General features: G+C 44.1%; 1 pseudogene; it reads left to right on the top strand.

Moving 5' to 3' along the window:
* The first annotated feature begins 194 nt into the window (after positions 1 to 194).
* LOC115138063 (segment polarity protein dishevelled homolog DVL-2-like) lies at positions 195 to 27193 on the top strand (annotated as a pseudogene).

Raw genomic sequence — 27193 nt, 5'->3', positions numbered from 1 at the left:
CTCTCCCTGTGCGTGTGTGTGTGTGTGTAACATCATTTAGGCTACATAATGACTATGAATTATGACTAATGTGGAAAATGTATTGTGGAATAAAATCTCGGGAATATTTCTACAGGGGGACGAGGGCACGTTGAGCAAAAACGTAAAGGGAGCATACACGACGTCATACGCCGCGTTGGCTTGCAACAGTCGAGAGAAACGTTTTTAGAGTCCCCCTTCCCTCCGTATGTTTTTGTTGGGGGAAAAGTTGTGGGTGGCCGACAGTGTGAAGGTAGGGTGTGCTTGGTTTTTAATTCTTTGGCCGTAGGATAATGATATATTGTATTTTTGGGAGATATGCACGTGGTATAAGTATAATTTTTTACTTTTTTGTTAGTTCTGGCCAGTGCAAATTTACTGGCTAGCGTTGTAAGAGCATTTCACCTCACCCCCTTTTCCCGTTAGCCTGTTAGCTTTCTCTTCCATAGTTTTTGTGGGACAGCTGAAAAAAGAGTTTGGAGAAATGGCGGAAACCAAAATAATATACCACATCGACGAGGAGGAGACGCCGTATTTGGTAAAGATTCCGATTCCTGCCGAAAATATCACTTTGTTGGATTTTAAACAGGTCTTGAACAAGCCCAACTATAAATTCTTCTTCAAGTCTATGGACCAGGACTTTGGGTGAGTGAGCGCTAACGTTCGTGATTAATGATTGTGCGAGTGTCGGGTTGTGGGTTTCAGGCAAATTCTGATAAAGGAGAAAACCAACCAACCCAGCATGAGTTCTATAAGCGCAATGGGATCCAATGAATGTCCCCAAATGTGCCTTAACGTTACGAACGTGCGTGAGTGACTTTCGCCTATCGAAAAGGTAGGGTATGTGGGGGGGGTTGACTGACTGCGCGCAGAATGGGAACCATTTAATTAGGCCTCTCTCGCTATACATCACACCCTTCCCCTTCTCATAACTAAGAGCGCCTTTACACTTAGAGATTGATAGAAATTTACATAATTGGTACCTGGAGGAAAATGGAGGAGGGTCATGCTTTTTCAGCCAAGGGGAGGGTTTAGTATTTTTATTTTTTTATTCTAGTCCAGGGGAGGGTCATGTAATTTGTAATGGCAATATTTCTCAGTGTTTGAGTTGCTTACTAGGCTATATATCGATATGTGCTATAGGCTACAAAGTGCATGTTCAGAAACACAGAGCAAAGTTATATTTCTAAGATAGCTGCTGGGATGGTGTAAATAAAACTAGGCTACATTACACGGTAATGTATATTCCACCCCTAAGCCCTTGCCTGCTCTGCTCTTGGGCCCCTATTCCAACCCGAGTTAAGCGACTGTAAATGGAACGTAATTCTATTTGAATGCGCTTTTCTCTCCATGTATTGTGACTTTGAACTTAAGTATGAAAATAACATGCTATTCACCTACTTTGTTTGAGGTAGAGCTCGACTAAAGGTGTGTTTACAGTTGACATATTCTGACCTTGACTTAATTTCCTTATACTTCCACCAATTTTACGCTTGAGCAAACCATAAGATCAGCAAACCTGTCCGTTCCAAGTGGAAAAAGCGTCTACTTTTTTCAGATAAAAAAATAACAGCGTTCTCCATGCGCTGTTATTTATAAATTGTTCAGAGCTATTCATAAGAGCTAGTTAAATGTGTATTGTAAATGCACATAGCAATAGTTTTACATGATTTAAATGCTTTTTTCTTATGATCACAGGAGATGAATGTGAAACCAGCCAAATGGAAGCAAACTGAAAATCATATCGACATGTATTGCGGCCCCCTTTTCCACAGTGAAATAGGATATAAATTTGAGGTCGACCGATTAATCGGAATGGCTGATTAATTAGGTCCGATTTCAAGTTTTCATAACAATCGGTAATCTGCATTTTTGGACACCGATTGTTTTACATGTCATTTTTTGTATTTTTTTTTTTTTAACCTTTTATTTAACTAGGCAAGTCAGTTAACACATTCTTATTTTCAATGACTGCCTAGGAACAGAAGGTTAACTGCCTTATTCAGGGGCAGAATGACAGATTTTTACCTTGTCAGCTCGGGGATCCGATCTTGCAACCTTCCGGTTACTAGTCCAACGCTCTAACCACCTGCCTTACATTGCACTCCACGAGGAGCCTGTGTGGCAGGCTGACTACCTGTTACACAAGTGCAGCAAGAAGCCAAGGTAGGTTGCTAGCTAGCATTAAACTTATCTTATAAAAAACAATCAACCCTAACATAATAACTAGTTAACTACACATGGTTGATGATATTACTAGGTTATGTAGCGTGTCCTGCGTTGCATATAATCGATGCAGTGTCTGTAAATTTCTCATCGAATCTCAGCCTACTTCTCCAAACGGGTGATGATTTAACAAGCGCATTCGTGAAAAAAGTACTGTCGTTGCACCAGTGTGTACCTAACCATAAACATCAATGCCTTTCTTTTAAAATCAATACACAAGTATATACACTGCTCAAAAAAATAAAGGAAACACTAAAATAACACATCCTAGATCTGAATGAATGAAATATTCTTATTAAATACCTTTTTCTTTACATAGTTGAATGTGCTGACAACAAAATCACACAAATTATCAATGGAAATCAAATTTATCAACCATGGAGGTCTGGATTTGGAGTCACACTCAAAATTACAAGTCAAAATGAGGCTCAGTAGTGTGTGTGGCCTCCACGTGCCTCTATGACCTCCCTACAACGCCTGGGCATGCTCCTGATGAGGTGGCGGATGGTCTCCTGAGGGATCTCCTCCCAGACCTGGACAAAAGCATCCACCAACTCCTGGACAGTCTGTGGTACAACATGGCGTTGGTGGATGGAGCGAGACACGATGTCCCAGATGTGCTCAATTGGATTCCGGTCTGGGGAACGGGCGGGCCAGTCCATAGCATCAATGCCTTCCTCTTGCAGTAACTGCTGACACACTCCAGCCACATGAGGTCTAGCATTGTCTTGCATTAGGAGGAACCCAGGGCCAACCGCACCAGCATATGGTCTCACAAGGGTTCTGAGGATCTCATCTCGGGACCTAATGGTAGTCAGGCTACCTTTGGCGAGCACATGGAGGGCTGTGCGGCCCCCCCAAAGAAATGCCACCCCACACCATGACTGACCCAGCCCACACCATGACTGACCCACGCCGAACCGGTCATGCTGGAGGATGTTGCAGGCAGCAGAGTTCTCCACGGCGTCTCCAGACTCTGTCACGTCTGTTACATGTGCTCAGTGTGAACCTGCTTTCATCTGTGAAGAGCACAGGGTGCCAGTGGCAAATTTGCCAATCTTAGTGTTCTCTGGCAAATGCCAAACGTCCTGCACGGTGTTGGGCTGTAAGCACAACCCCCACCTGTGGACGTCGGGCCCTCATACCACCCTCATGGAGTCTGTTTCTGACCATTTGAGCAGACACATGCACATTTGTGGCCTACTGGAGGTCATTTTGCAGGGCTCTGGCAGTGCTCCTGCTGCTCCTCCTTGCACAAAGGAGGTGGTAGCGGTCCTGCTGCTGGGTTGTTGCCCTCCTACTGCCTCCTACTTGTCTCCTGATGTACTGGCCTGTCTCCTGGTAGCGCCTCCATGCTCTGGACACTACGCTGCCAGACACAGCAGACCTTCTTGCCACAGCTCGCATTGATGTGCCATCCTGGATGAGCTGCACTACCTGAGCCACTTGTGTGGATTGTAGACTCCGTCTCATGCTACCACTAGAGTGAAAGCACCGCCAGCATTCAAAAGTGACCAAAACATCAGCCAGGAAGCATAGGAACTGAGAAGTGGTCTGTGGTCACCACCTGCAGAACCACTCCTTTATTGGGGGTGTCTTGCTAATTGCTTATAATTTCCACCAGTTGTCCATTCCATTTGCACAACAGCATGTGAAATTTATTGTCATTCAGTGTTGCGTCCTAAGTCGACAGTTTGATTTCACAGAAGTGTGATTGACTTGGAGTTACATTGTGTTTAAGTGTTCCCTTTATTTTTTTGAGCAGTGTATTTTGAAACCTGCATATTTAGTTAATATTGCCTGCTAACATGACTTTCTTTTAACTAGGGAAATTGTGTCACTTCTCTTGCATTCTGTGCAAGCATTCAGGTTATATGCAGCAGTTTGGGCCGCCTGGCTCGTTGCGAACTGTGTGAAGACCATTTATTCCTAACAAAGACCGTAATTAATTTGCCAGAATTGTACATAATTATGACATAACATTGAAGGTTATACAACGTAACAGCAATATTTAGACTTGGGGATGCCACCCGTTAGATAAAATATGGAACGGTTCCGTATTTCACTGAAAGAATAAACATTTTCGAAATGATAGTTTCTGGATGACTATATTAACCTCTTGCCTCTACTTGGGACGCTTGCGTCCCAACTAGAGCTCTGGAAATGCAAATGTGCTACGCTAAATGCTAATAGTATTAGTTAAAACTCAAAAGTTCATTAAAATACACATGCAGGGTATCAAATTAAAGCTACACTCGTTGTGAATCCAGGCAACAAGTCAGATTTTTAAAATGCTTTTCGGCGACAGCATGAGAAGCTATTATCTGATAGCATGCACCAATACACTACAACAGAAAAGCACAGCAGGGGACGTAAACAAAATAATTAGCATTTCGGCGTTACACAAACCGCACAATAAAATAGAAAACAGTCATTACCTTTCACCATCTTCTTTGTTGGCACTCCTAGATGTCCCATAAACACTATTGGGTCTTTATTTCGATTAAATCGGGCCATATAAAGCCAAGATATCGTTATATGTAGACTGTGTGATAAACGAAAAAAACAGCGATTTCACAACGTAACGTCATTTTTTAAAATTCAAAAAGTAGACGATAAACTTTCACAAAACACTTCGAAATACGTTTGTAATGCTACTTTAGGTATTAGTAAACGTTAATAAGCGATAAAAATCATCCGTAGGCGATGTAAATATCATTAGCTGTCGTCTTGGAAAAAATTTCAGGAGAGAGCTCTTCCGGAATGATCTGGGCGGAGACCGGAGGTAAGTCGTGCCCCTCTTTCGGTTCAACCAAGAATCAATGATGATTCAATTCACAAGACTCTAGACAACATGGGGATGCTGTGGGAGTTGAATGCTCGGTCTTATCTAATTCGGCTCACTGTTAACAATTGCTTGAAGTGGCGCAAGGATATTTATTTCCATTTTCTGTGATCAGGTTTTCCTGCGCTTTCCGATGTAACGCACGTTATGTAATAGCCACAGTCGTGATTTAACCAGTTTTAAAAACGTCCGAGGGTTTCCTATCCACACATTCTAACCATATGAACGTACTATATTCCTGGCATGAGTAGCAGGGCGCTGAAATGTTGCGCGATTTTTAACAAAATGTTCAAAAAAGTAGAGGGTCGACTGAAGAGGTTAATGACCTAAGGCTCGCATTTCTGTGTTATTATGTTATAATTAAGTCTATGATTTGATAGAGCAGTCTGACTGAGCGGTGGTAGGCACCAGCAGGCTCGTAAGCATTCATTCAAACAGCACTTTTGTGCGTTTGCCAGCAGCTCTTCGTTGTGCTTCAAGCATTGAGCTGTTTATGACTTCAAGCCTATCAACTCCCGAGTTTAGGCTGGTGTAACCGACGTGAAATGGCTAGCTAGTTAGTGGGGTGCGCACTAATAGCGTTTCAATCGGTGATGGCATTCGCTCTGAGACCTTGAAGTAGTTTTTCCCCTTGCTTTGCAAGGGCCACGGCATTTGTGGAGCAATAGATAACGATGCTTCGAGTGTGACTGTTTTCGATGTGTTCCTGGTTCGAGCTCAGGTAGGGGCGAGGAGAGGGACGGAAGCTATACTGTTACACTGGCAATACTAAAGTGCCTATAAGAACATCCAATAGTCAAAGGTATATGAAATACAAATGGTATAGAGGGAAATAGTCCTATAATTCCTATAATAACTACAACCTAAAACTTCTTACCTGGGAATATTGAAGACTCATGTTAAAAGGAACCACCAGCTTTCATATGTTCTCATGTTCTGAGCAAGGAACTTAAACGTTAGCTTTTTTACATGGCACATATTGCACTTTTACTTCTCCAACACTTTGTTTTTGCATTATTTCAACCAAATTGAACATGTTTCATTATTTATTTGAGGCTAAATAGATTTTATTGATGTATTATATTAAGTTAAAATAAGTGTTCATTCAGTATTGTTGTAATTGTCATTATTATAAATAAATAAAAATCGGCCGATTTTTTTTTTTAATCAGTTTCGGCTTTTTTTTTTTATGTCGTCCAATAATCGGTATCGGTGTTGAAAAATCATAATCAGTCGATCTCTAATATAAATAGCTGTGCCATTATTCAGCATTTTCGTGTGCCCTCATACTTTGCTTGGATGGAATTTGGAGACCCAAGCTATAGGCTTCTGTAAATTGTCAAAGACTCCAGTCACCTAAGTCATAGACTGTTCTCTCTGCTACCGCATGGCAAGCAGTACCGAAGAGCCAAGTCTAGGTCCAAAAGGCTCCTTAACATCTTCTACCCCCAAGCAGTAAGACTGCTGAACAATTAATCAACTAAAAACAGAAATGCCTTATTGATCTAAGTATTCAAACCCTTTGCTATGAGACTTGAAATTGAGATCAGGTGTATACTGTTTCCATTGATCATCTTTGAGATGTTTCTACAACTTAATTGGAGTCCACCTGGGGTATACTCAATTGATTGGATGTCATTTGGAAAGGCACACACCTGTCTATATAAGGTCCCACAGTTGCAATTCAGAGCAAAAACCAAGCCATGAGTTCAAAGGAATGGTCCGTAGAGCTCAGAAAGGATTGTGTCGAGGAACAGATCTGGGGAAGGGTACCAAAACATTTCTGCAGCATTGAAGGTCCCCAAGAACATAGTGGCCGCCATCAGTCTTAAATCGAAGAAGTTTGGAACCACCAAGACTCTTTCTAGAGCTGGCGGCTCGGCCAAACTGAGCGATCGGGGAGAAAGGCTTTGGTCAGGGAGGTGGTCAGGGAGCACCCGATGATCACACTCCAGAGGTCTTCTGTGGAGATGGGAGAACCTTCCAGAAGGACAACCATCTCTGCAGCACTCCACCAATCAGGCATTTATGGTAGAATGGCCAGACGTAAGCCGCCTCTCAGTAAAAGGCAAATGACAGCCCTCTTGGAGTTTGACAAAAAGATTCTATGGTCTAATGAAACCAAGATGAACTTTTGTGCCTGAATGCCAAGCGTCACGTCTGGAGGAAACCTGGCACCATCCCTACAATGAAGCATTGTGCTGGAAGCATCATGTTGTGGAGATGTTTTTCAGTGGCAAGGACTGGGAGATTAGTCAGGATTGAGGGAGAGATGAACCAAGAAAAGTGCAGAGATCCTTGATGAAAATGCTTTTCCACTGTGCTCAGGACCAGGGCAAAGGTTCATCTTCCAACAGGACAACGCGCACACAGCCAAGACAATGCAGTAGTGGCTTCGGGACAAGTCTCTGAATGTCCTTGAGTGGCCCAGCCAGAGCCCGAACTTGAACCCTATCAAACATCTCTGGAGTAGAGATCGACTGATTTAATCGGCATAGCCTATTTCAAGTTTTCATAACAATCGGTAATCTGCATTTATTGATGCCGATTATGGCCAATTACATTGCATTCCACGAGGAAACTGCGTGGCAGGCTGACCACCTGTTACGCTTGTGCAGCAAGGAGCCAAGGTAAGTTGCTAGCATTAAACTTATCTTATAAAAAAACTATCGATCTTCACATAATCACTAGTTAACTACACATGGTTGTTGATATTACTAGGTTAACTAGCTTGTCCTGCGTTGCATATAATCAATGTGGTGCCTGTTAATTTATCATCGAATCACAGCCTACTTCACCAAACGCGTGATGATTTAACAAAAGCACAATCGTTGCACGAATGTACCTAACCATAAAAATCAATGCCTTTCTTATAATCAATACACAGAAATATATATTTTTTAAACCTGCATATTTAGTTTAAAGAGATTTGTGTTAGCAGGCAATATTAACTAGGGCAATTGTGCCACGTCTCTTGCGTTCATTGCACGCAGAGTCCGGGTATATGCAGCAGTTTTCCCTAGTTAATATTGCCTGCTAACATGAGTTTCTTTTAACGAAATATGCAGGCTTAGAAAAATATACTTCTGTGTATTGATTTTAAGAAAGGCATTGATCTTTATGGTTAGGTTCATTGGTGCAACGATTGTGCTTTTGTTAAATCATCACGCGTTTGGTGAAGTAGGCTGTGATTCGATGATTATATGCAACACAGGACAAGCTAGTAAAACTAGTGATATCATCAACCATGTGTAGTTAACTAGTGATTATGTTAAGATTGATAGTTTTTTAAAAATAAGTTTTATGCATGTAGCAACTTACCTTGGTCCCTTGCTGTACTCGCATAACAGGTGGTCAGCCTGCCACGCAGTCTCCTCGTAGTTTGCAATGTAATCGGCTATAATCAGGTCCCAAAAAATGCAGATTACCGATTATGAAATCGGCCCTAATTAATCGGTCGACCTCTACTTTAGACATACTTTTTTCCTCTCCTTACTTTCTCCCATTTAAATCCTCCAGACTGGAAGAGCTGTGACTGTCAATCTTTCTTTGGTGGCTGTTTGTCAGTTGTGCCCTTCCCTAGGTTGAATGGAATGCCTGTTTGTGGTGGAGTTTGCCTGATGAGACCTAGGGCTTCTGTTAAACACATTAATTGCAGTAAAACCGCTTGCGTTTTGTAAGCTACAATGAAATGTAAACTTACTCACACAAACAAAGAACACCACAAAACACCAACTTATATTATAAAAACGGGTGCTAAAACAATCAAGTTCTCCTGCGTCTACAGAGTTGTCTGACCATACTTCTACCGCAACATTTGGAAACGAACCTCAAAGTCCGTTACAAGTAGGCTACATTAAAACTCTGCTCAGAAGTCATCAAAACTGAGCTACTTTTCTCAGGGCCTGTTCCTTCAGCCTGTGGCCTCAGCAAAGTAACTAAAGCATCAGTGTGTGTGTTTTGCCTGTTCCTTGTGCGTTTTCATTTCCGGGAGTGCGAGCCAGCTGTCAGACAGGCTGTGTGTCAGTTGGGGCAGAGCTAGCAGCATGGAGTGGAGCAGACCAGGAGAACCTAGAGTTGGAGAGGGGCCATTTGCTGGGGGTCTGGCTGCGGCAGAGTCAACATGAAGAGAGGCTCGAGAGATGGACAGGAGGGGTGGGGGAAGTGGATGGTGGTTTTGGGTGTGATGTGCGAGACCTTAGTAGACGGGAGAAAAAAGTTTATTTGTTTGGGATGTGCGGCCAAGGAGTAATGGCTATGAGGGGATATTTGCCATGTTTGTGTTTTGAGGCTTTTTTTTGTGCGTTGGTGAAATAGCTTGAGGGGAGATAATTTGTTTGTAATAGTGAGGTATGCGGACAATTACTCTGTTGGGTAGAATGTTGCATCGGTCTGTCCCTTTCTGGATGCAATTTGAGTCCGTCCTCACTAGGGTTGCAAAGGGTTGGAAACTTTCCAGTGAATTTCCGCAAATTTTCCAATGGAAGTTAAGCCCGGGAATTTGGGGAATTTTGTTTTAAATTCATCAAAAAAAAGTTAGCTTATAACAGTGAACCTTTTTTGTGGGAAACACAAGGCAATGCTAGGTCTTGTGGCATATTAGGTTAAACTATCCACAATTAAATGGAATTACAACCCTCTGCATGCACAGTGCATTCTTCCATCACATGTACAGTACAGCTGATTCTCAAGATCTTGCACACTAATGAGATGCTATTGAGCCCACACTACTACACTGTCTGAGCTAAGGACTACATGCTATCTGGTAAGTTTTGATTACAATACTAGGTGGGGTTAATATATTTTATGACATGATTTTTTAAACTAGTAAATACTTGGCTACAGCAAAGTGTTTTAAATCATTTCTAACAATTGTTGCTAGTTAGTTTTTGCTATCATGTGGGTTTTAGCTTGCTTGAGCCTGCTAACTGAAGAGTGTTAATTCACCTTTTTCCATACATGTTTCATTTTAAAACATTTATCTTACAAAGGAGTTGTTTAATCTAACTGCTTAACTATTTATCTGTACGTGGAATTGTATTTGGGTTTTTTCTTTTCTAATTTCTTTTCTAATCTTTACAGGAAAATGCCACGGGCTCTATCTGATGTGTGGATACATTTCACCGCAGCTAATGTGTACATTTGCAAATACTGTGACAAATCATATGTGAATAATGCAACAAGATGCAGAATCATCTGGCGACGTGCATAACGTTCCCTCAGTGCTCACAACAAGCAACCTCTGACAAAAGTCCCTCTACATCTATTCAAGGTGAAAATGATGAATCAGACACCTTATCGATAGCAACAGCTCATGGTCCTCCTGGAATCTGACGTTTTTTTTACTCAATGGAGGAACGTAGTCAGAGAAATGATGATGAATGTCTTGTTCGAGCTGCGCATGTACCTGGTTCACCTCTGATGCTCACAGGCAATGTGTATTGGAAGAGGCTTCTGAATGTTCTTCTCCCAGCATACACCCCTCCAACCAGACATGCTTTATCTACTCATTTGCTAGATGCAGAGTTCAACAGAGTTCAAGTGAAGGTCAAGCAAATCATAGAGAAAGCAGATTTTATTGTAATCATCTCTGATGGGTGGTTGAATGTTACATGGGCAAGTAATAATTAACTACATCTCCACCCGTCAACCAGTATTCTACAAAAGCACAGACACAAGGGACAACACACACCAGTCTCTACGTTGCAGATGAGCTGAAGGCAGTCATCGATGACCTTGGACCACAGAAGGTATTTGCACTGGAGACAGACAATGTTGCCAACATGAAGACTGCTTGGTCTAAAGTGGAGGAGTACTATCCTCCTGTCACTCCCATTAGCTGTGCTGCTCATGCATTGAATCTGCTCCTCAAGGACATCATGGCACTGAAAACAATGGATACACTCTACAAGAGAGCCAAGGAAATGGTTAGGTATGTGAAGGGTCATCAAGTTATAGCCGCAATCTACCTCACCAAGTAAAGTGAGAAGAATAAGAGCACCTCATTGAAGCAACACCGGTTGGGGTGATGTCATCATGTCTCCTGGAGGGGACAGAGTCTCCAAGACATGGCCATATCACAGTGTGCCGATATGGACAGCCCCAAGAAATCCATACTGCCCTGCCCACTTCATGGTTGCGCCAAGCAGAGGTAACTGCAGTACTGAAATGCATCAAAAACGTGAAGACTTCTGCCTGAAGCCCATAGACGCCGCAGCGTTCATGTTGGACCCCAAGTATGCTGGCAAGAGCATCCTGTCTGGTGCAGAGATCAACAAGGCCTATGGTGTCATCACTACTGTGTCTCGCCACCTTGGCCTGGATGAGGGCGAGGTTCTTGGCAGTCTGGCAAAGTACCCTTCCAAGCCAAGGCTTTGGGATGGAGATGCAATATGGCAGTCGGGCCAACATATCTCATAAGCCATCTGGTGGAAGGGACTTTATGGATCTGAGGCTCTTTCCCCTGTTGCCTCCATCCTCCAAATCCCACCAACATCAGCCGCCTCCGAGCGCAACTATTCCTTGTTTGGGAACACACACACCAAAGCACGCAACAGGATGACCAATACAAGGGTTGAAAAATGCTTTTTGAGCCTGACAATTAGCCATCAACAAGGTTGGATAGTGACAGTGAAGATGAGGCCTCAGAGTCTGATGCTCAAGAGGTGGACATTCAGGATGTCCAGGGAGAAAACATGGAAGCATGAGAGTAAGACAACCAAAGCTTTAGTTTCTAGGCTATCATTTTACAGATGTATGTTAAATAAGTTTTTGGAAGATGCGATGGATCATTGGGCATCATTGTCCTGTTGTCTGGACCTCTGGCCTGTTGTCCGGACCTCTGGCAGTCTCTATGGGGGTGCCACAGGGTTCAATTCTCGGGCCGACTCTTTTCTCGGTATACATCAATGATGTCGCTCTTGGTGATTTTCTGATCCACCTCTACGCAGACGATACCATTCTGTGAACTTCTGGCCCTTCTTTGGACACTGATAACTAACCTCCAGACGAGCTTCAATGCCATTCAACTCTCCTTCTGTGGCCTCCAACTGCTCTTAGATACATGTAAAACCAAATGCATGCTCTTCAACCGATCGCTACCAGCACCTGCCCGCCCTTCCAACATCACTACTCTGGAAGGTTCTGAGTTAGAATATGTGGACATCTACAAATACCTAGGTGTCTGGATAGACTGTAAACTCTCCTTCCAGACTCACATTAAGAATCTCCAATACAAAATTAAATCTAGAATCGACTTCCTATTTCGCAACAAAGCATCCTTCACTCATGCTGCCAAACACCCTCGTAAAACGGACTATCCTACCGATCCTTGACTTCGGCGACATAGTACATCTGTGAATAGCCCACCCAATCTACCTACCTCATCCCCATACTGTTTTTATTTGATTTACTTTTCTGCTCTTTTGCACACCAGTTTCTACTTGCACATCATCTGCTCATTTTTCACTCCAGTGTTAATCTACTAAATTGTAATTATTTGCTCCTATGGCCTATTTATTGCCTACCTCCTCATGCCTTTTGCACACACTGTATATAGACTTTTTTATCCTACAGTGTCATTGGCTTGTTTATAGTTTATTCCATGTGTAACTGTGTTGTCTGTGTCACACTGCTTTGCTCTATCTTAGCCAGGTCGCAGGTTGTAAATGAGAACTTGTTCTCAACTAGCCTACCTGGTTAAATAAAGGTTAAATATATATATTTTTTAAATAAGGTAAAAATGTTTTATGTTTCTGTCTCCATATGATATTGTGAATATATCCATTGCAAAACATGTGCAACCCTAGTCCTCACAGAGTGAGAAAGAAGAGTGAGCAACCAAAATTATTCAGAGACTGAGAGAAAGAGAGAGCAGGGTAAGAAAAATATGGTAGGAGGGAGAAAGAGGTACCAAGAGGAGGTTAAGAGTGAGAGAGTATGTGAGAGGGACTAAACCAAGTATGCTCACACAAGGCCAGCCTCCTGCCGGTGACAATGCCTCCCCAGTGCCCACAACAATCTGGCCCTGTGCTACCACTCACCCACAACAAGCTGGCCCTGTGCTACCACTCACCCACAAAACCAACCCGCAACAAAACCCCAAAGTGAGCCTAGCAGACCGTACTACACACAAAATGTTGCAAAGCACCGACATCCATACGCATGCATACACAATCTCTGGGTTTCCATTAGCTGGTAATAGCCAGCTTTTGGCCATAGAAAATGGAAAAGCCAGCAAAGAAAATTGGTGCAGGCTAATTGTCTGGGAAAGGAAGAAAAAAAATCCCATTTGCGAAATAACGCTTTTTAGCTTATACATTTGGCTGGCCATGCTAATCTGTCTAGGTTAATTTGCATAATTATGTGGAATTAAATTGGCGAGTTGTTCACTATAGTCGTTATGTGCAGTACCAGTTAAAAGTTTGGATACCTACTCATTTAAGGGGTTTTGCTTGATTTATTATTTTCTACATTTTAGAATAATAGAAGACGTGAAAATGTATTTTATATTTTAGACTCTTTAAAGTAGCCACCCTTTGCCTTGACAGCTTTGCACATGCTTGGCATTCTCTCAACCAGCTTCATGAGGTAGTCACCTGGAATGCATTTCAATTAACAGGTGTGCCTTGTTAATTTGTGGAATTTCTTTCCTTCTTAATGAGTTTGAGCCAATCAGTTGTGTTGTGACAAGGTAGGGGGGACAGGTACGGGTGGTATACAGAAGATGGTCTTTAACCAAATATGGCGAAGTCCATATTATGGCAAGAACCGCTCAAATAAGCAAAGAGAAATGACAGTCCATCATGGCTTTAAGTTTCTTGTAGTGCAGTTGCAAAAACCATCAAGCGCTATGATGAAACTGGCTCTCATGAGGAACGCCACAGGAAAGGAAAATCTGGAGTTACCTCTGCTGCAGAGGATAAGTTCATTCGAGTTACCACCCTCAGAAATTGCAGCCAAATAAGTGCTTCACAGAGTTCAAGTAACAGACACATCTCAACATCAAGTGTTCAGAGGAGAATCAGGTGAATCAGGCCTTCATGGTCGAATTCCTTCAAAGAAACCACTACCAAAGGAAACTAATAAGAAGAATAGATTTGCTTGGGCCAAGAAACACGAGAAATGGGCATTAGACCGGTGGAAATCTGTCCTTTGGTCTGATGAGTCCAAATTTGAGATATTTGGTTCCAACCGCCGTGTCTTTGTGAGACGCCGAGTAGGTGAACGGATGGTCTCCATGTGTGGTTCCCACCGTGAAGCATGGAGGAGGTGGTGTGATGGTGACACTCTATTTTATTTAGAATTCAAGGCACTCTTAACCAGCATGGCTACCACAGCATTCTGCAGTGATACGCCAGTCCCACTGAGCGCAAACCAGATGGGATATAAGGGCTATATAAATAAATTTGATTTGATATCATTTGTTTTTCAACAACACAATGACACAAAACACACCTCTAGGCTGTGTAAAGGCTATTTGACCAAGGAGAGTGATGGAGTGCTGCATTAGATGCTCATCCATATATTTATATCTCCATATTCTTAATAATTCCTACTACAAATAAAGAAAAACCCTGGAATGAGTAGGTGTTTCCAAACTTTTGACTGATAGTGTATCATCACACGCGTACAACAAACATACAGAGCCTTTGAGTGGAAAATCTGTCAGACAGTGCAAGGCCTGTTGCTGCTGCAGCACTTCAAAAGCAACAGAAGGCAGGCTTCATCAGTGCATCGCACCACTTTGCAATGAGTTGGAGGCATTATGCATTTTGAAAACATACTTAATTGTTTGAAACCTGAATGTTTGAAACCATCTTCTGTCTTACCTTGCTTCAAAGTAGCCTATTAGATCTCCTCTCTTTCTAAATATCGAATGTCTATTTTAATTTCTCACATGAAACCGCTAGCATGTGTGGTGGCCTTTTGATAACGTTTTACCGCTAATTGCATTATGGAACGAACATTTGCGCGTAGCCTACTGCCTGGTGCGCATTGCTGTGCTTATAATGTGAAGAAGTAATAGTTTATCTGTTGCACGAGACTCATTGCTTTTTAAAGTTTTTGTTTTTATGTTGCCTAGGCCTACTGGTTGTATGAATTTGGGGTCGATTGTCCCCGAGTCTGTTTTGGAATAGGCTTTTTCTTTCTCGACAAGCTGACCAGTAGAATAGGTACATTTTTCTACTATGGGGGACAGTAGATTTACACAGGCTATTGCAGGGGTCTCCAACCTTTTAGAGCATGAGAGCTGCTTTTTAAAAAAACAATGTCGCGAGCTGCACTTTTATTTATAGCTTTCAAGTGCGCACCTTTTCTTCTTCCCTCCCCTGCAACTCCTTCCCCGGGTCCTTAGTGCAGTTTTCGGTCAATATACTGTACCTGGTAAAATAATGGTTAAACTCTAGAGGTCCCTATAAAATCAGACCCCCCCCCCCCAATTCTGTTAGATATTTTCCGAATTGTTTAATTTTTCTTGTTTTTAGAGTTGTTTTGGTTTACACTCGCAAAATTACAATAGTTCATAGAGAAACAAGGAAATTTGATGTTCTGAGTCCATGTCAATGCTTAAATCATATCTGAATACACTTTAAATTAAAACAAGCAAATGTCGTTTTTTTGTGTGTAATTCCCCTTTAATTTCACATCTGGCCCTTTTTTTTAATTGCACATCTAGCAGGTGAGGAATGTGCCCTTCTAGAGATGGTTCTGTACTGACTAACGCTCATTTCATGTCAAAGTTTTCAAATAACAAATAATAGATATAAATAATATACTTATGATATACTTCTGCCAGGTAAGCCTGCTTTTGAGTTAACATTTAGTTGAGAAGGCTTTGGGGAAAGTATTTCTGTCAACCCACAAGATTGCTAGGCCTATCGCATCAACTGGCTACAGACTGAGTGATAGACAAACCTGTGCACCACACTGACAGGCTGGGGAAATATTGCTGAAAATTAATTGGCAGATACTGTTAGATTTGAGCTTTCTTTTAGCCAATAGTGGCTAACCAGGGGTGAGAATGATATGTTGCGTTGATTAGCTGGGAGCTTGCTTGTGTCTGATACTTCTGAGATTTGTTTGACAGGTTAAGGTGGAAATTGCATGTAGGCTACTTTCGAATTGTTTGGCGAGCTTCTCATAGATGGGATGCCCAGTAGTTCACGATGGACCTGATCCTAGTCTGGGCAGTCAGTTAAGTGTCTCCTCGACACAGTACTCGTGTCCAGCCCAGGTCCTAAGTACTGCGGTAATAACATGGTAGCTGGACAGACGGAGATAAATTATACAGCACATGCTACCTGTCCAATCAGAGTGAAGAGGTAGATGCAGAGGGAAAGAAGGGTCTGAAGTTATAGAAGTCTTGAGAAACAATGGCTGGTCCATGAGTTTTAGTTGTAGGGAGTTTGGTGTGTGTGTTTATCTATCTCCATTGTGGTTTGGGTAATGATGGTGAGTCATTGGAAAACAAGCAATAACACAGCAGTGTCCTCATGTTGCTCTTTGCATCTGTCTCCTGTGTATGAGGAGCGTGTTGGACTAGTAACCAAAAAGTTGCAAGTTCAAATCCCTGAGCTGACAAGGTACAAATCTGTCGTTCTGCCCCTGACCAAGGCAGTTAACCCACTGTTCCTAGGCCGTCGTTGAAAATAAGAGTTTGTTCTTAACTTAACTGACTTGCCTAGTTAAATAAAGGTAAAATTTCAAAAATGAGTTTACAGTGTGTATTTATCTCCTGTGTTTGTTACTCTTGGTCTAATCAAAACCGCATCGAACTCCTCTGTTCTGTTTCCTCTGTCTGTCTTCAGGGTGGTGAAGGAAGAGATCTCGGATGAAAGTGCTAAGCTCCCGTGCTTTAACGGCCGTGTGGTGTCATGGGTAAGAACAAAGTTGGGAGAGGTAGACTGTACACCATAATCTTGGACCCGTAAAAGACCAGCAGGAGAAGGGGAGCCAAAGGGGGGGAATTCCTGAATCTCTTGAAACTATTTTTCCAGGACTGAGTTGTAAAAGTCCCGTTCCCAAGTCGAAACAATATGGCTGAAATAGTCCTAGCAGCTCTAAGAATGTCAATTAGAATGTTATTGTCATGGAACTCTTGGTGCCAACATGGCCGATTTTTTTTTTTTTTTCTTCTCTTTAACGACCTCTGTAGAGCTATGGCCTTGCTTTACTAGTAGAACCGTTACAAGAACCCACTATCTGTGATCGTAACACTGAAGAAACAAAGGTTTTCTTACATCCTCAAATTTCCCCGCTTATGATTACCCTACCCTAAACAAGGTTTATTACTTTGAGTCCTCCAGACAAAACATTGGGACTCGTCCCGGATAACGGGGGGTTGGGGAGGAATGCATCTGCTAAGTGCATAAGGAGGAGGAGGAGGACAAGGAAGAAGGGAGAGGGATTGAAAGGGTTGGCCAAATAGAGGAGACCATAAGGATGGACGCGTGATAGGATGGTCCCAGAGGCACGAGTGCTCTATAGTCAAACAGCAATTAGAGGAGACGGAGGAAAGTTTTTAAAGAAAGGGGGGCAAATTTGTTCTGTCACTTGGGGCAGGGATATTAAATCAAAACCACAAACCGGTTCTCAAGGTTAAGTTCAAGACAGAACATTTGAATGCATGTAGTTTGTTCAATGCTAAGTCCTTCCTATTCATACAACATAAATGTATAGAAATCCAGAATCTGTGGTGATTGTTAAGGTAGTTGGCATGTTTGTTAGCATTAACCCCCCCCTCCCAGGCAGATGTACGTACGTGTGTGTGTATAGGTGTATGCTAGGTCTGTAGAAAGTAGGTAATAGAACACCAGTGCTATTGATGGGGCCAAATTGCATGGGTATTTCCTTTTACCTTGCAACCATCCGTGGAGGACTGTGGTGTGTGTCTGTTTTCGTTCTCTCAAGCACTCTGGGGATATAATGGAGGGAGACAGGCTAAGTGTCAGGTTAGTGTCTGTTGGCACCTGAGATTTTCCTCTGAATGGAGTAAAGATGTTTGTCAAAGCAATTGACATCTCTTACCCCCATATTTATTTTCTCCCTCCCTCTATCCCTTTCTTTTAACCCCATATTTTTTTCTCTCCCTCTCTTCAACCTATTTCCCCCTGTCTCGTATACTCTCCTCTGCTTCTTACTTAATTCCTCCTCTTTTGCCCTCATCCTCCTTTTTTTCCATCCCCACTATCATCCACTTTCAACTCCTTGTCCCTCTATCCATCTCTCCACTGTTCTCCTCTCCTCCTCAGTTGGTATCATCAGACACCCCAGCAGCAGCAGAGCTGGTATCACCAGTCCTTCCTCCGCCCCCAGCAGAAGTCCCGTCCCTGCCCTCACCCCCTCCTCCTCCCCTCCCACCCCCACCTGTTGAGAGGACCGGGGCATCGGTGACTCCAGACCCCCATCATTCCAGTACTTACACACAGACACCCTCTTCCACAATCACACGAATCACAGTATCCTAGTCTCACTGTGCTGCATCTCTTACACTGTATCTAGTGTATTCTACTCCAGCCATCATGTTACCTACTATTAAATTCAACTGCCCATTTCAACGTGATCATAGCCTGTGCCGCCCATTGACTCTTAAGCACCTGTCTAGAATATCATAATACACAGCAAACCTGGGTTCAAATAGTGTTTAAAATCATTAGCTGCACTAGATTCAGTATGCCTGGCACAATGGGACCAATGGAATGGCCCCAAAAGTACAAACCCTCCCATCTAGCACTGTTATTGAAAATGTACATTTAAAATACTGTTTGAACCCAGTTGTGATATACAGTACCAGTCTACTAGGCTTGATCCATTGCTTCCTAGTCATACACATTGTAGGGTGTCCAATCAGAAATGCATCTTTTAACCAATTGGTCAAATAATATGTTAATTGTATAGATACTCCTCTAAGGAAACCAATGGTCAAAACTCACGTTGATCATAATCCGTTCAAAAGCTATTGGAGTTTTAACCCTTGTAGAATGTTTACGGTGAATATTTCAATGGCCAGAGAAAAAAAAATCTGGAAAATAGCATATTTTGTCTGAGAACATGTTCTCATTTGCAGCAACGACCTGGGGAATAGTTACAGGGGAGAGGAGCCAATTGTAAACTGGGGATTATTAGGTGACCCTGATGGTTTTGAATTTAGCCAGGACACCGGGGTTAACACCCCTACGATAAGTGCCATGGGATCTTTAATGACCTCAGAGAGTCAGAACACCCGTTTAATGTGCCATCTGAAAGACAGCACCCTACACAGGGCCAATCACTGCCCTGGGGCATTGGGATATTTTTTTTCAACCAGAGCAAAGAGTGCCTCCTACTGGCCTTCCAACACCACTTCCAGCAGCATCTGGTCTCCCATCCAGGAACTGACCAGGACTAACCCTGCTTAGCTTCAGAAGCAAGCCAGCAGTGGTATGCAGGGTGGTATGCTGCTGGCATAGTGTCAGCTAGGCTGGATGCTGTGCGAGAACTGACAGTCTCGCCTTTTGAACTCATTTTTCTTTTAGAATCCGGAGGACATAAAACAGTATGTCGATTTTGGATATCGATTTTGAGACATGACGTATTTTCATATTTCAGTATAAGCTTTTCAAATGAATGAGGTGCGCTTGTTTTTGTGAGAAATCTTGTCAGTGAAATGTCAACGGAGCACCGAACATTTTATTTACAAAGCATTTTACATTGAATTCAGCTCGTGTTAATTTAGCTTTTTGCGACCTGCTGAAACAACTTTGCAGACGACCACCACAAAATGTTAAGTCCTCAAACGTCACTGTGAGAAAGCGGCGCTTCCGTCAACAGAGCTCGGTGCGTATTATCGGATGTATTAGGTTACGAAATCCGACTTTTTGGATATCACTGTTATGATATGTTAGAAAGTCCCCACTGAACGATTCAGAACATAAAGAATCATATTTGTCTTGGTCAAATCTGTTTTTATAACATAAGGAAGTGACTTCATCACCAACGCGTGTTTTCAGCCACCCTGGGCAGAGTGAGTGGACACCCTACGCCATTGTATGCTAGCTACCTGTCCTCCGGTCCTAATATGATCTGGCTTGTAGCCTATTTGATTAGAGGTTATGTGTACTGCTATTTGTGGTTTATTAGGTAATTTATGTAACAGAGCCGACATACAATACCATCTCTCACCCATAGAATTAGAATGAGTAGAATGGACAAAGTAATTCTATGTTTTCCCCACTTCTACCCTCTCCCTATCCAGTCCCAATGCAGCAGACAGTGTGGAGAACCTGGATGACCAGTCGGAAACAGAGTCTGTGGTGTCCTTTAGGAGAGAGCGACCCAGACACAGGGAGGCCATGGAGCAGCGTGGTGAGCACTCTGCACAGCACACACTCTGTCACATGATGAAACTGCACTGGGTTGTGTTCAGTAGGGCACACGTAGTAAAAAATGGACAATGACCATGAGCGTTTCTAATTAGCCAATGTCAGGCTTCCCGTTTTCTAAATGTTTTCTCCCATTTTGGGCCTACTGAACACAACCCTTGTTCTAGCTGTAAAAACAATTGACATTGACAACATTACTAAACATGAGAGCCATAGTAAAGCCTCTCTTTCTCTCGCCCTCTCCCCTCACCCTCATCTCTCTGCGGTGCCTCAGGGCCGAGGATCAACGGCCAGAGTGGCATGGAGCGCCACCTAGCGGGCTATGAGAGTGCTACAACTGTGATGAGCAGCGAGCTGGACACCACCAGCTTCTGTGACTCTGAGGAGGACGACACCATCAGCCGATTCAGCGGCTCCACGGAGCAGAGCACGGCTTCCAGGCTGCTCAAACGCCACCGCAGACGCAGGAAACAGCGCCCCCCGAGGCTAGAAAGGGTAATGCGTATGTGTGTATAGACACACATGTATGTATGTATGTATGTATGTGTGTGTATGTATATATATGTATATTTCTATATATGTATATATTTCTATATATGTATATTTCTCTATATGTATATTATATATATATACATACATACATACATACATACATACATACATACATACATACATACATACATACACACATATGTATTTATAGTATATACTTATATACTCTTTTTTTTTTTTACTTGAAACATTGCAAGTCAGAAATGGCCCATTCTGCGTTGGAATGTATTGTAGTTTTACTTTTTCCCCCCATGTCTTGTCCCAGGCGTCGTCGTTCAGCAGTGTGACAGACTCCACCATGTCTCTGAACATCATCACCGTCACACTCAACATGGGTCAGTAACATCACTGTTCCCTTCTGTCTCTCTGTCAGTTGTTTTTACCTCTTCCATCTGTTTCTCTGACCTTCTCTTTGACTGTCATGCTTCTTCACGTTATTTTATACCTCGAACCTAACATCTACCTAACCAGTACTCTGCCCCATCCGTTTTGTAAAAAAACTCTTTCTTGAAATGGCGGAGAAATCCTAGCCTGGTGAAACCAGTCTGGTCTCGCGGGTGCAGCGACCAGGCTATAGAAATCCACCCCTCACACATTTCTGCCCTGTTGACCTCCCTATGGGGCCTGGTCCAAAATAGTGCACCATTTAGGGAATAGGGTGCCTTTTGGGACAAAGCCCAATCTCCCAATCTCTTAGTCGCCTTTGCCCCCCTGTAGAGAAGTACAACTTCCTGGGTATCAGTATCGTCGGGCAGAGCAACGAGAGGGGCGACGGGGGCATCTACATCGGCTCCATCATGAAGGGAGGGGCGGTGGCAGCAGACGGACGCATCGAACCTGGGGACATGCTGCTACAGGTGCGCGGCCGCCCGGGGGACTACAGGATGACCCTAGATAGCCATGATACTACTGGTGCCATTTGTTCCTGATTTAAGATTAAACCATTAATGTTTACTGACTCTGCCTTTCTCATCAAGGTGAACGACATCAACTTTGAGAACATGAGCAACGATGACGCTGTGCGTGTGCTGAGGGAGATCGTACACAAACCGGGGTCAGTGGCTGACATAAATACGTTCTCATTGACATTCCCAACCAGTTGTTCTCAGTGTGAAATGTCTGGTCAGTTGACATGTGATGATGAAGGTCTGTCTCTCTCTCAGACCCATCATCCTGACAGTGGCAAAGTGCTGGGACCCGTCACCTCAGGGCTACTTCACACTCCCTCGCAGTGAGTAGTAAGCTGGACGTCTCGTCTCTACCGTAGAGATCGATGGAAGACAGATTAGTCAACTTGGTCTTTATATGGTGGAGCCATCAATACATGAATCTCTGAAATGTCAAATAAATTATGTTTCAAATGAATAAATGAGACATTTTGCCCCTCTCTCTGTAGATGAGCCAATCCGGCCAATAGACCCAGCAGTGTGGGTGAACCACTCGGTGGCCCTGACGGGGGCCTACCCCCCCTACACCGCCAGCTCCGCTCTCAGCACAGTCACCTCTTCCTCCTCTGTCACTGAGACAGAACGTCAGTACCCCTCTTTTTCTCTTTGTCTTTCTATTTTAGCATTCTCTCTTTTCAACTTTGCCTGCGCTCATGCTCCGTTCAACTCCTCCATTCACTCTTTCCCTCTCTCCCCTTGACCCCCATCTGCTGTCTCTCACTTCATCTGTTTGTCTTCTCTGTTTCTCTCGTCTCTGCCCTCCTCCCTCTATATTTTATTTTATTGTGGTATATCCATCCCTTTTTCGTGTGCCAGGCGTTTTAAACTCTGCCATGGCACAGGAAGCACCAGCCACATCTGTCTTGCTCTTCTGGTCTTCATTGTTTTATGTGGTCTATGATGGCTGTCTACCTCCCTCTGTTTTCATCCCTCCCTTTCTCTCTCCACCTCTTTCCCTCCCTACAACCCCTCCACCCTTTTTAAAAAATCATGTCTTTATTTCTCTCTCCTCGTCTCTCTCTCTCCTTTTTTTCTCTTACCCCTTCTCCTCTGTCTCTCCAGGTTTTGATGACTTCAACCTGTCCCTCCACTCTGACATGGCGTCAGTGGCTAAGGCCATGGCGTCCCCGGAGTCTGGCCTGGAGGTCAGAGACAGGATGTGGCTCAAGATCACCATCCCCAACGCCTTCCTGGGTGAGAGAGAGTGTGAACACAGGGCCAGTAGTGATGCTGTGGATGGGGGATGGGGGGGGTCGAATTGATGGAACACATCTCCTGTTTTTCTCCTTTTTTTTTCATCCCTGTGTGTGTGTCCAGGTTCTGACGTGGTGGAGTGGCTTTACCACCACATCGAGGGCTACCAGGACCGCCGCGAGGCCCGGAAGTACGCCAGCAACCTGCTGAAGGCCGGCTTCATCCGCCACACGGTCAACAAGATCACCTTCTCAGAGCAGTGTTACTACATCTTCGGAGACTTCAGCGACTGCGAGAACTGTGAGTACTTATGGGGGGGGAGGAACAGTTTTTTTTTTTAATTCCTTTGATTTTATTTAGAAAAATGTGTTTTATTTGTGTAAAGGTTGATGTTTATACACTCCCATCCGTATGTGTTTGGGCAGTGCAGCTAAAATGGAACATTATGAGAAAGAGTACAGAATGTCACTTTTTATTTGAGGGTGTTTTCATTCCAGTTTTAGAAGTGAAAGCATTTTATTTATCTAGCCCCCCCCCCCAAGTCGAGAATCCATTGATCTACTCGCTTCGAAGGGAAATGACTCCAGTCACCATTCAGTAACTATAGGGCAAAACAAACTGCAAATGCATCCAATGTTTTTAGTCACAAGCTTGATGTAGTCATTGCGTGCTGAGAATATGGGACCAAATACTGTTTGACTACTTTAATACACTACAAGTGAATTTGTCCAAACACTTATGATTTCTTCAAACGGGGGGACTAGATACATAAAATGCTTTCATTTCTAAACACTAAAAGATGTGTATGAAAATCCCCTCAAAATAAAAGGTGGTTTTATATGAAACATTTTGATTTCAAATCCAAAATGCTGGAGTATAGAGCCAAATAAAAAATGTTAGCTTCACTGTCCAAGAATATTCGGTGAAGAGTGTACAGTATCTCCTCAGTAGATGTACCTACAATTAGAGCTCATTCAAACCCTTTGGCCAAACAAGTTGTATAACCAGTTTAACTTGACCTCCTTTTCTCCCCTCCCTCTCTACTCTCTTCTTCCTCCCTCCTTCTTATCTCTCTCCCCCACCCCCTCTTTCCCCCCAAGACATGGCCAACCTGTCCCTGAACGACAACGACGGCTCCAGTGGGGCCTCTGACCAAGACACCCTGGCCCCCCTGCCCCTCCCGGGGGTCACGCCCTGGCCCCTGCTGCACTCCTTCCCCTCCTTCCAGTACCCCCACCCCCACCCCTATTCCAGTCAACCCCCACCCTACCACGAGCTGTCCAGTTACAGCTTCGCCCCAGGCAGCACGGGCACGGCCAGCCAGCACAGCGAAGGTAAGCCCTAAGGGGAGGGAGGGATCGACAGAGTGAGGGGAGGTAAAGAGAGACAGAGCGAGAGGGGAGGTAGGGAAAGAGGGTCGGGAGGGAGGGATTGACAGAGCGAGGGGAGGTAAAGAGAGACAGAGCGAGAGGGGAGGTAGGGAAAGAGGGTCGGGAGGGAGGGATTGACAGAGCGAGGGGAGGTAAAGAGAGACAGAGCGAGAGGGGAGGTAGGGAAAGAGGGTCGGGAAGGAGGGATAGACAGAGCGAGGGGACGTAAAGAGAGAGCGAGAGGGGAGGTAGGGAAAGAGGGTCGGGAGGGAGGGATCGACAGAGCGAGGTGAGGTAAAGAGAGAGCGAGAGGGGAGGTAGGGAAAGAGGGTCGGGAGGGAGGGATTGACAGAGCGAGGGGAGGTAAAGAGAGACAGAGCGAGAGGGGAGGTAGGGAAAGAGGGTCGGGAGGGAGGGATAGACAGAGCGAGGGGACGTAAAGAGAGAGCGAGAGGGGAGGTAGGGAAAGAGGGTCGGGAGGGAGGGATCGACAGAGCGAGGAGGTAAAGAGAGAGCGAGAGGGGAGGTAGGGAAAGAGGGTCGGGAGGGAGGGATCGACAGAGCGAGGAGGTAAAGAGAGAGCGAGAGGGGAGGTAGGGAAAGAGGGTCGGGAGGGAGGGATCGACAGAGCGAGGGGAGGTAAAGAGAGACTGAGCGAGAGGGGAGGTAGGGAAAGAGGGTCTGGGAGGGTGTCACATTTGGTGGCTAATTTCCAAATTGCGACTGCGTTGAGAGCTGACAGCGACATGTATGAGAGCTGGCAGCGACATGTTCTATACTCTCCTGACCCATTCTAACCAGTTCTGACCTGTTCCTGTCCCCCCAGGGAGTCGGAGCAGTGGTTCTACAAAGAGTGAGGGTGGCGAGAGGCGGCGGGGAATTAAGGGAGGTCCTGGCAGCACGGTGGTGGGGGGGGGAGCAGGTGGAGAAAAGTCCCCCTCTGGAGGGGAAGGGGAGGGCTCGGGCAGTGGCAGCGAATCGGAATACTCTGTCCGCAGCAGCCTGAGGCGTGGCCACGGCTCAGCCACACCCAGCGAACACAGCCACACATCACAGCGCTCGCATCATCACCGCATGCCCCCCCACATGTCGCCCTACCCCCCCGGGATGCCCATGCCCTACAACCCTATGATGGTGATGATGGTGCCCCAACACCCACACATGGGACACCCAAACATGGGACACCTCCACCAGCACCATCCCTCGGTCCCCATGCACCCAGGCATGGGCCCCTCCGCTGTCCCTGGAGGACCACCCGGGGCCCCCCCAACCCGTGACCTGGGCTCTGTGCCCCCTGAGCTGACCGCCTCGCGCCAGTCCTTCCACCTAGCAATGGGCAACCCCAGCGAGTTCTTTGTGGATGTCATGTAGTCTGATTGTGTGTGTGTTTGTGTGCTTGTGAGGTGAGTGACCATTCGTGTGAGGTCTAGGAGTATTCCACTCTCTGGATGACAGACTGTTCTAGTCTGGTGGTAATTAACTTGTGGTCTGATTAGGCCCTAGTAGATTGGTGTCGTTCATTTCTAGTCTGGTAAAAACTGGGTTCAACAGTGAGTCAGAGGAATTTTGGCACAGTAACGTAAAAGACGTGAAATGCATAACGTCTGGCTTCCCTCTTAAATATACTGGCATGTTTTCAAGTCTCGTTGTTTTCCCTCCAAACCGTTTAGCTGGACAGACCTGCAATCAAGAGGTCAGATCTAGGAGCAGCAACTCCCCCCACAACGTTCCACATATCTTATGACTCCAAAACATGTTGCTGGACTCCATATCAGATAAGCCGCAACTCTTGTTTGATTTCAAGCATGTATATTGGTTTAGTTCTGCCTCTCACACCATCTGTGAAGCTGTTGTGTGTTTTCTAACTGATTTCCCTTTTAGCATCGTGTTTGTTTTTCCTACCTGGGACTGACTGACTGATTGGCTGGGTGTAAGGAACAGTAGTGGTCTTTCATTGAATTGACCGAAGTAACATATTAACGGGCCAAATGAAGAGTCGTCGCCAAGTGTCCTGAGGACTAGAACAGTAGAGGGCGCCACTTGCTCTTATTTTCTATAGGGAAGAAGACATTTGAGAAGGTGAAATGTATCATGTTTTCATTGATTTATGAACATGGTGGGACGTTAAGTAAAGTATCCCATTTTGTATGAATTTGTGTGCCAATTAGTTTTAAATGCAATCGTACAGAATAGTTCATGTTAAGATACAGGCCAACTTCTGTCTAGTATTCAGAGGATAGATACCTCAAATGACAAGAACGGGTGCCATGTATTGTAACACTGTCTTGGACTATGTGGTATAGGAAATGGTACTTGGAGGAAGAAGAGGGTACACCAAAACGGTACTTTTGGGATTGAATCATGAGTTTTCTCTCTCTAAATAACTGTGATCCTCCTCATATTTTGTATGTTACTGACGCACATAAGCGTCCATTTTGTACGAGTGAATATATATATATATATATATTGATGATAATCTCGTTTAACCCAGAACAAAATGCAGATATCTGTCCACAAGAGATGAGGATGTATAACCGAACCGTAAAGGTGCTAAATGAAGTCAATAGTTTCAAAAGTATAGCAGTGTCACATTGGGGTGTCATTTTTTTGGTTTGATTTTATTATTGTCACTTTTGTTTCTGTATTTGAGAATAAATGTGTAATAGACTGAAATCCAAA

Source organism: Oncorhynchus nerka, linkage group LG12 (genome assembly GCF_034236695.1).
Source record: "Oncorhynchus nerka isolate Pitt River linkage group LG12, Oner_Uvic_2.0, whole genome shotgun sequence".
Taxonomy (NCBI): domain Eukaryota; kingdom Metazoa; phylum Chordata; class Actinopteri; order Salmoniformes; family Salmonidae; genus Oncorhynchus; species Oncorhynchus nerka.
This window is presented reverse-complemented; position numbering and strand designations above follow the sequence as displayed.